General features: G+C 42.9%; 1 protein-coding gene and 1 long non-coding RNA gene across 3 annotated transcripts in view; one reads left to right on the top strand and one right to left on the bottom strand.

The window, feature by feature from the left end:
* Positions 1 to 2,362: 2,362 nt before the first annotated feature.
* LOC138753287 (uncharacterized) lies at positions 2,363 to 6,247 on the bottom strand. The gene is made up of 3 exons (XR_011351074.1): positions 6,151 to 6,247; positions 2,660 to 2,857; positions 2,363 to 2,508 (listed from the first exon to the last, which is right to left on the bottom strand). It is a non-coding gene; the product is annotated as an uncharacterized lncRNA (long non-coding RNA).
* Positions 4,591 to 7,035, top strand: part of LOC138753286 (tandem C2 domains nuclear protein) — a 96,748-nt gene continuing 94,303 nt past the window's right edge. For both annotated transcript variants that reach the window (XM_069916111.1, XM_069916110.1), the window contains exon 1: positions 4,591 to 4,958. The gene's annotated coding sequence lies outside the window, so the exon portion shown is untranslated. The remainder of the gene's footprint in view (positions 4,959 to 7,035) is intronic.

Here is a 7,035-nt window from a genome sequence, read left to right as displayed (position 1 = left end):
TGTGACGCGGCTGTTGATAGAGCTCCTGTAGAAGGTTGACAGGATGGTGGCTGGTAGCCTTGCCTGCTTCAGTCTTCTCAGGAAGCGCTGTTGCGACTTCCTGACAAGTGCCATTTCAAATGCCATTATGGCCTACTCCTGATTCTTTTTCCTTGTTCTCTTTAAATTCCAGTCTAAAATAGCGAACGTCTGCACACCTTTCATGGTAACATTGATTGAAGAAAGCACTGCCTTTGGAATTGGGACACAAGCCTCACACACCATCAAAGTCAAAACCTGCAGTGGCCAAGAAATGTATAGCGATAACTTGGAAGAATAGAAATGTATTGTCTTTAGATAGGTGGTATTCAGAGATGAAGTTTTGTTTGGTTATGGAAAGAATATCTTTTTCTATACAAGATAAGATGTCTTTTTATGAGGTAAGGTGGATCCCATTTATTGATACAATTTAAATAAGTTTGAATTAATCATTTTTTTTTCTTTAAAAAAAACTTTTTTAAAATTATATATTTTTTCTATATATATGTTTTCTTTTTTTTCTTCTTTTTTTTAGTTTTTTATTATTAGTTGTTTTTTTTTGTTTAAGTTCTTTTTGTTTTTGTTTTTTCATATATATTCTTATAAAATAAAAAATTTTTGGATTAATAATTAATACATAATTAATATTTTTTTGGTTTTTTTTATATATATCGATCTTTTTTTAAAGATATATATTTTTTATTTTTTAAAATTATACTAATAGTATTAATTCTTCACTCTTTATTGTGGGGGTGGGGAGGGGGGTGGTTTAGGGGTTAAAAATAGGTTTTTTTTTAGTCTTAGTTTTTAGTTGTTAGGGGGAGATGCCGAGATTGCTATTGTATTAATTATGTTACTTTGTACTTGTATTACTTTATTTTGTATTTTTTCTATACGTGAATTACTTACTTTCTTCATATGTTAAAATTAATAAATAAAGTTTTGAAACAAAAAAGTCAAAACCTGCATCAAATAAAGAGAATGAATGCTGGAAATGAATGCAGCAACCTTTCAATTCAGATGTAAGGTCCCCAACCATTCTGCTTCTCCCTCCTTAGATGCTCCCTGATTTCCTGAGTGTTCCAGCATTCCCAGTTTTTATTATGTGGCGCAGCTTTTAGTTAGGTGTAAGTTTTCAGCTGCTCACATTGAAGTCGATTTAACTGCGAAGAGTTCAATGCAGCAAATCTCTGATAATCTGACATCCGATTGTTCAGAAATTCTGATGCAATGTGAATCTGGAGTCCAGAAAGTGAGAAGAATGTGGAATAGAGCCAGGGGTCCGGGGTGTAGCCACGGTTAGGGTCCAGGTTGTGAGCTGGGTAAGCAGCCAGAGCGAAGGCTGGGATCTGAAGCACAAAGATTCAGGAACGTGGAGAGGTTTGGAGTTGCACCCAGGGTCTGCAGTGCAGTGTATATTATCTGCAGCCTTAAACACACCAGAATTATTTGAAAAATTATTATACTAGAACATAACATGTATAAAAGATGAAATACTGATACATTTGGGATCTAAACAAAAGTACAATGGAATAGTCTGGAAAATCTGCTAATCTGGCACTGCCAAAAACAGAACATGGAACAACTCAGCCCTTCAACCCAAACGTTTTCACTGAACATGATGTCCAATTTAAACGAAGGATTTGACGTTCTCACTGGTTACAGGATGTCATGTTCTTCCTAAGTTTAGAAAAAAAAAATCAGATATGATGTTAAAATGATGTAAAAGTTTATTTTTATAAACTCATTTAATGAATTTGGATGCTCTTGAACAGCGTGGTCTGGTTTCCCTGTGTCGTCCTTTATTTCCTATGTATATTAGATATGCAAGTAAGACTGTCTTGTTTCGAGGGAGGGGGTTGATTATTAATTTTTATTTCTTTTTTAATATTTTGATATAATGGGTCTGATTTGGAAGGGTGTACACAATTTATATTAAGCATAATCAAGGTTTTATTTGAAATGTTCAAATTATTTGTCCTTTCTTATAATTCCATTTTATGTAATGGATTAATACGTGTGTATTTTTTTAAAATTAAATTCAATAAAGATATTTTAAAAAGAAAGAAAAGGATTTGCTGCCAGACTATTTTGCGCCCTGGGCAAGGCCAACGACTTGAACTCCCCCCACCCCCCAAAAATTTGCATGATTTTCAAAAACAGATGTTTTGTAGAATAAATGAAAAGCACAAATTTAAAAAAAAATTTATTTTTCACACTGTGAACCATATCAACCAAAATATGTACAAATATTTCTCATTAAAGTTACACAGTGGCATTTTTTTCCTTTTTTTCCCCCCTTTCCCTCCCTCCCCTCTTCCCACCCCCCTCCAAAACCCATAAATATTCAACATATACAATACAGTAAAACCATAAAACAATATCTTCACACAAAGGAAAAAAAAACAAGAAAAATGCGTCATCTATTTGTTACACCCTGAATCCAGTCGTTTTGTCTTCTTCTCATTTTCATTTTAGGGGGATGGAGGCCTGAGGAAAAGCATAAAACTTGAAATTATTACATTTTTTTTTGCAAGAATAAGTAATGCATCGAACCTTTGATTATCTTTCTCAAGTACAAAAGGAAATATTTTGGCTCACAAATCATTTTGAACTAAAGGGCACTCAGTCGAATGCTTACCTCCGCCAAGGACGCCAGAGACCTGGGTTCGAATCCGCCACTGTCTGCAAGGAGTTTGAGCGTTCTCCCCATGTGTCTGCATGGGTTTCCTCCGGGTGCTCTGATTTCCTCCCATCTTTCAAAAATGCATGGGGGTCCTTGGTTAATTGGTGTAATTGGGTGCCTCGGGTGCGTGGACAGGAAGTGTCTGTTATCGTGCTGTATGTTTAAATTTTAAAAAAAATTAAATGCTGATGGAATTCTTTTTGAAAAAAATGACACCTGAATTCAGAATTTACAGTATTTTGCACTTCTGTGATTCTTAATGAATTAAATTTACAAAGCAAATGTAAAATATTTGCTAGAAATCATTAGGAAGATTAGTCTGTTTATCTTCAATTATTTGCAAATTAGAAAGTTTGTCATTTGGATATCTTTTCACAAATTTGAATGATTTTTGTTGCCAGAGAATTGACTGGGACTGGGATGGTGAACGCTGTCTACGTGGACTTGGACAAGGCGTCTGACAAAGTTCCGCATGGTAGGCTAGTCTGGAAAGGCCTGATAGCATGCGATCTAGGGTGACCTGACCAATTGGATCCAGGACTGGCTTGATGGGAAGGCAGAGGGTGATAGTGGTGGGTTGTTCCCCAGATTGGAGGTCTGTGAACAGTGATGTGCTGTGGAGATCAGCGCCAGTTGACTGCTGCTTGTCATCAACATTAACGACTTGATGGCAATGTATTCAGCATGTTCAGCAACTTTTCAGATGACATCAAATTTGATGGATAGTGAATAGTACAGAAATTTATCTCAGATTACAACTGGAATGAGGAGATTTGGTAGAGGTATTTAAAATTATGAGAGGGAGAGACAGAGTAAATGCAGCTAGGCTTTTTCCACTGAAGGGAGGTGAGATTCAAACCTGAGGACATGGGTTAAGGGTGAAAGGGGAAAAGTTGAGGCGGAACTTCTTCGCACAGAGATTAGTGGGAGTGTGGAACAAGACAGGTCGATGGATGGGAGAGGTCTGGAGGGCTATGGACTGGGTGCAAATCAGTGGGACTAGGCAAAAAAAAAGATTCGGCACAGATTAGAAGGGCCAAAGGGGCCTGCTTCTGGGTCGCAGTGTTCCATGGCCCTATAGATCTGGATGAGCAAAGAAAGTGGCTGAGGAATAGCAGATGGAATTTATCTCAGAGTTGTACTTGGTAGGTTAAACTGGGACTTGATTTAAAAGGCCAGTTAGGATGAGATTTTTCTAACTGGAGTGCAGAATCATGAGGGGCCTAGATAGGTAAATAGTCACAGTCTTTTTTCACAGGGTGGGGGAAACTAGAACTAGAGAGCTTAGACTTAAGGTGAGAGGGAAAAACTTTAAAAGGGATCTCTGCAGATCTGTGACACCATAGCACTTTAGTTTTATTTTCGCATGACCTGTGCGGGTTGATCTGCCTGGATTGCATGCAAAACCAAGTTCACCCACTTGATCACTTACATGTGACAATAAATAAACAAAACACTTGCAACATTTAAAAGACATGACATGAGTAGGAAAGGTTTAGGGACGTGGTTCTCAACCTTCCTCCTCCCCCGCCCAAACCACTCGAATACCAATTTAGATAATCCCTTACTAACCACCGGATGCCATCGGTGCTCTGTCGTTAGTAAGGGATTACTTAAGGTGGTACGTGAGTGGAAAAAAAAGATTGAGGACCCTTGGTTTGGAGAGGGCGATGGGTTAAACGCAGGCAAATAGGACGAGTTTATGCAGGACAATATGAAAAAAGATGGGCCGAAGGGCTCGGCTCCAAACGTCATGACTCCGAGTCGGTTTGTCCGCTCATGCAATTTATGATCACAGGCGGCACTGGAAGAGTTAATAGTTCCCCCCGCCCTACCGACTGGGAGGAGCGCTAGGACCCAGCGGACACCTTTATTCTGCCGCGGATTAAAAGAGAATGTGGAGGTGGCCGATCTCCGGGGAGGAGGGATGGGACCAGGTGGCGGGACATTGACTGGGACACGGGGATGGGGGCGAGGCCAGTGACAGGGAAGCGAGGGGATCGCGACATCCCTCTGGATCGGAAAATCTGTGCAAACCGCAACTTTAATCTCCATAACTTAATTGCACAGTTTTTTAAAAAGGACCAAACTTTTGGAGCGAACTGAAGTTGAGGGTCCACCTGTGCCTTTTCGACTGGTGTCTGGGGACCCCCCACCGACCCTCTCTGACTGTGGGTGGGACCCGACCCTCTCTGATCCGCTCTGACTGTAAGAGAAGCAACTTCGCCCGGAGTCCGGACAAGTTTCCTGGAAGGTACGTCCCCTGAATCAGGGCTACGCGGTTCACTGGAACCATCCTATTGAGGACTGTTGGCTTGTTTAAGTTGGAAGTTTTAAAAGAAAAGTTGGTCAAAGTGGGGTTGGGGGGTGGGGGTGGGGAGGAGACATGGGTTGGAGTCTAAATCACTGCAGGGAAGTTGAAGTCCAAGCTGAAATCTGCTGGACCCCCTCGCCCAGCCAGCGTCTGAAACCCAGCTCCAGGGGGGGTTTACTGATGAAAAGGGACCGGGATGATTGCTACCTGTCAAATTCTCTGCGTCTGGTGCGCGAAGACCTGCGCCTTTCTTATCCCCCACATCCCTGTTTTAAAGGGGAAGAGCTTCTTCCCATCCCCCACACCCCTGTTTTAAAGGGGAAGAGCTTCTCCCCCCCCCCCCACACCCCTGTTTTAAAGGGGAAGAGCTTCCCCCCACACCCCTGTTTTAAAGGGGAAGAGCTTCCCTCCCACACCCCTGTTTTAAAGGGGAAGAGCTTCCCTCCCACACCCCTGTTTTAAAGGGGAAGAGCTTCCCCCCCACACCCCTGTTTTAAAGGGGAAGAGCTTCCCCCCCACACCCCTGTTTTAAAGGGGAAGAGCTTCCCCCCCACACCCCTGTTTTAAAGGGGAAGAGCTCCCCCCCACACCCCTGTTTTAAAGGGGAAGAGCTTCCCCCCCCACACCCCTGTTTTAAAGGGGAAGAGCTTTCCCCCCACACCCCTGTTTTAAAGGGGAAGAGCTTTCCCCCCACACCCCTGTTTTAAAGGGGAAGAGCTTCCCCCCCACACCCCTGTTTTAAAGGGGAAGAGCTTCCCCCCACACCCCTGTTTTAAAGGGGAAGAGCTTCCCCCCCACACCCCTGTTTTAAAGGGGAAGAGCTTCCCCCCCACACCCCTGTTTTAAAGGGGAAGAGCTTCCCCCCCACACCCCTGTTTTAAAGGGGAAGAGCTTCCCCCCACACCCCTGTTTTAAAGGGGAAGAGCTTCCCCCCCCACACCCTGTTTTAAAGGGGAAGAGCTTCCCCCCCCCACTCACCCCTGTTTTAAAGGGGAAGAGCTTCCCCCCCCCACACACCCCTGTTTTAAAGGGGAAGAGCTTCCCCCCCCCACACACCCCTGTTTTAAAGGGGAAGAGCTTCCCCCCCCCCACACCCCTGTTTTAAAGGGGAAGAGCTTCCCCCCCACCTTACTTTGTGGCGGTCCCCTCGTCCTTGCACTGGAGACCCTCCGTTTTGACCGGCTGAGTCTCTTCCCCAGCATCACTTCAGCCACTGTCGGTGGCTGGCGAACATGTTAACCCAGCTGGCTGAAAGCCAGATTGGGGGCCAATTTTGTCCCCCGGCCAAGTGAAGTTCTGGACTTTGTGATGATGGGATTTTTCGACCAGGGGGGTAGTGAGTGTGAAGTCGTGTATTCTGTCCGACTCTGCTGTGTCGACGTTCCTCTTTTTATTGAATACTTTAATTAAATACCATACATGCAGTAACTATGCTTGTTAAAATATAGATATTTAAAAAAAAACAATTTGAATACATACATGATGGTTTTCAACCCCCCCCCCCCCCCCCAAGAAAGAGAGCCCAAAATGGGGAAAAAAAAACTTTATAGGTGGAAAATAAAGTGGAGGAAACCCTAAAGGTTCACCTCTAGATTGAGTCGATAGTAAAAAGGTGAATGCTTCATTTTCCTCTTCATGTTCTAGAAGAATTGGATGTCAGAGCAGGAATGTGATGTTGAGGCTTTAAATGTTATTGACAAGGCCGCACTTGGAGTACAGGGTACAGTTTTGGGCTCCTTATTGAAGGAAGAATGTGCTGGCACTGAAGTGGGTTCAGAGAAAATTCAAAGAATGATTCCTGGAATGGAGGGATTGGCACATGAGGAATGTTTGATGGCTCTTGGACTGTACTCTTTGGAGTTCACAAGAATGAGGGGGACCATGTAGAAGCATTCGAATGTTGAACGGATTGGACAGAGAAGATGTGGCAAACTTGTTTTCCATGGACAAGAAGGACAACTTCAGGATTGAAGGGTGCCCATTTAAAACAAGCATGGAGGAATTTTGTTAGCCAGAG

The sequence above is a fragment of the Narcine bancroftii genome, chromosome 2 (assembly GCF_036971445.1).
Source record: "Narcine bancroftii isolate sNarBan1 chromosome 2, sNarBan1.hap1, whole genome shotgun sequence".
NCBI classification, from domain to species: domain Eukaryota; kingdom Metazoa; phylum Chordata; class Chondrichthyes; order Torpediniformes; family Narcinidae; genus Narcine; species Narcine bancroftii.
The sequence above is the reverse complement of the archived record's forward strand: the minus strand, read 5'-3'. Positions and strand labels throughout refer to the sequence as shown.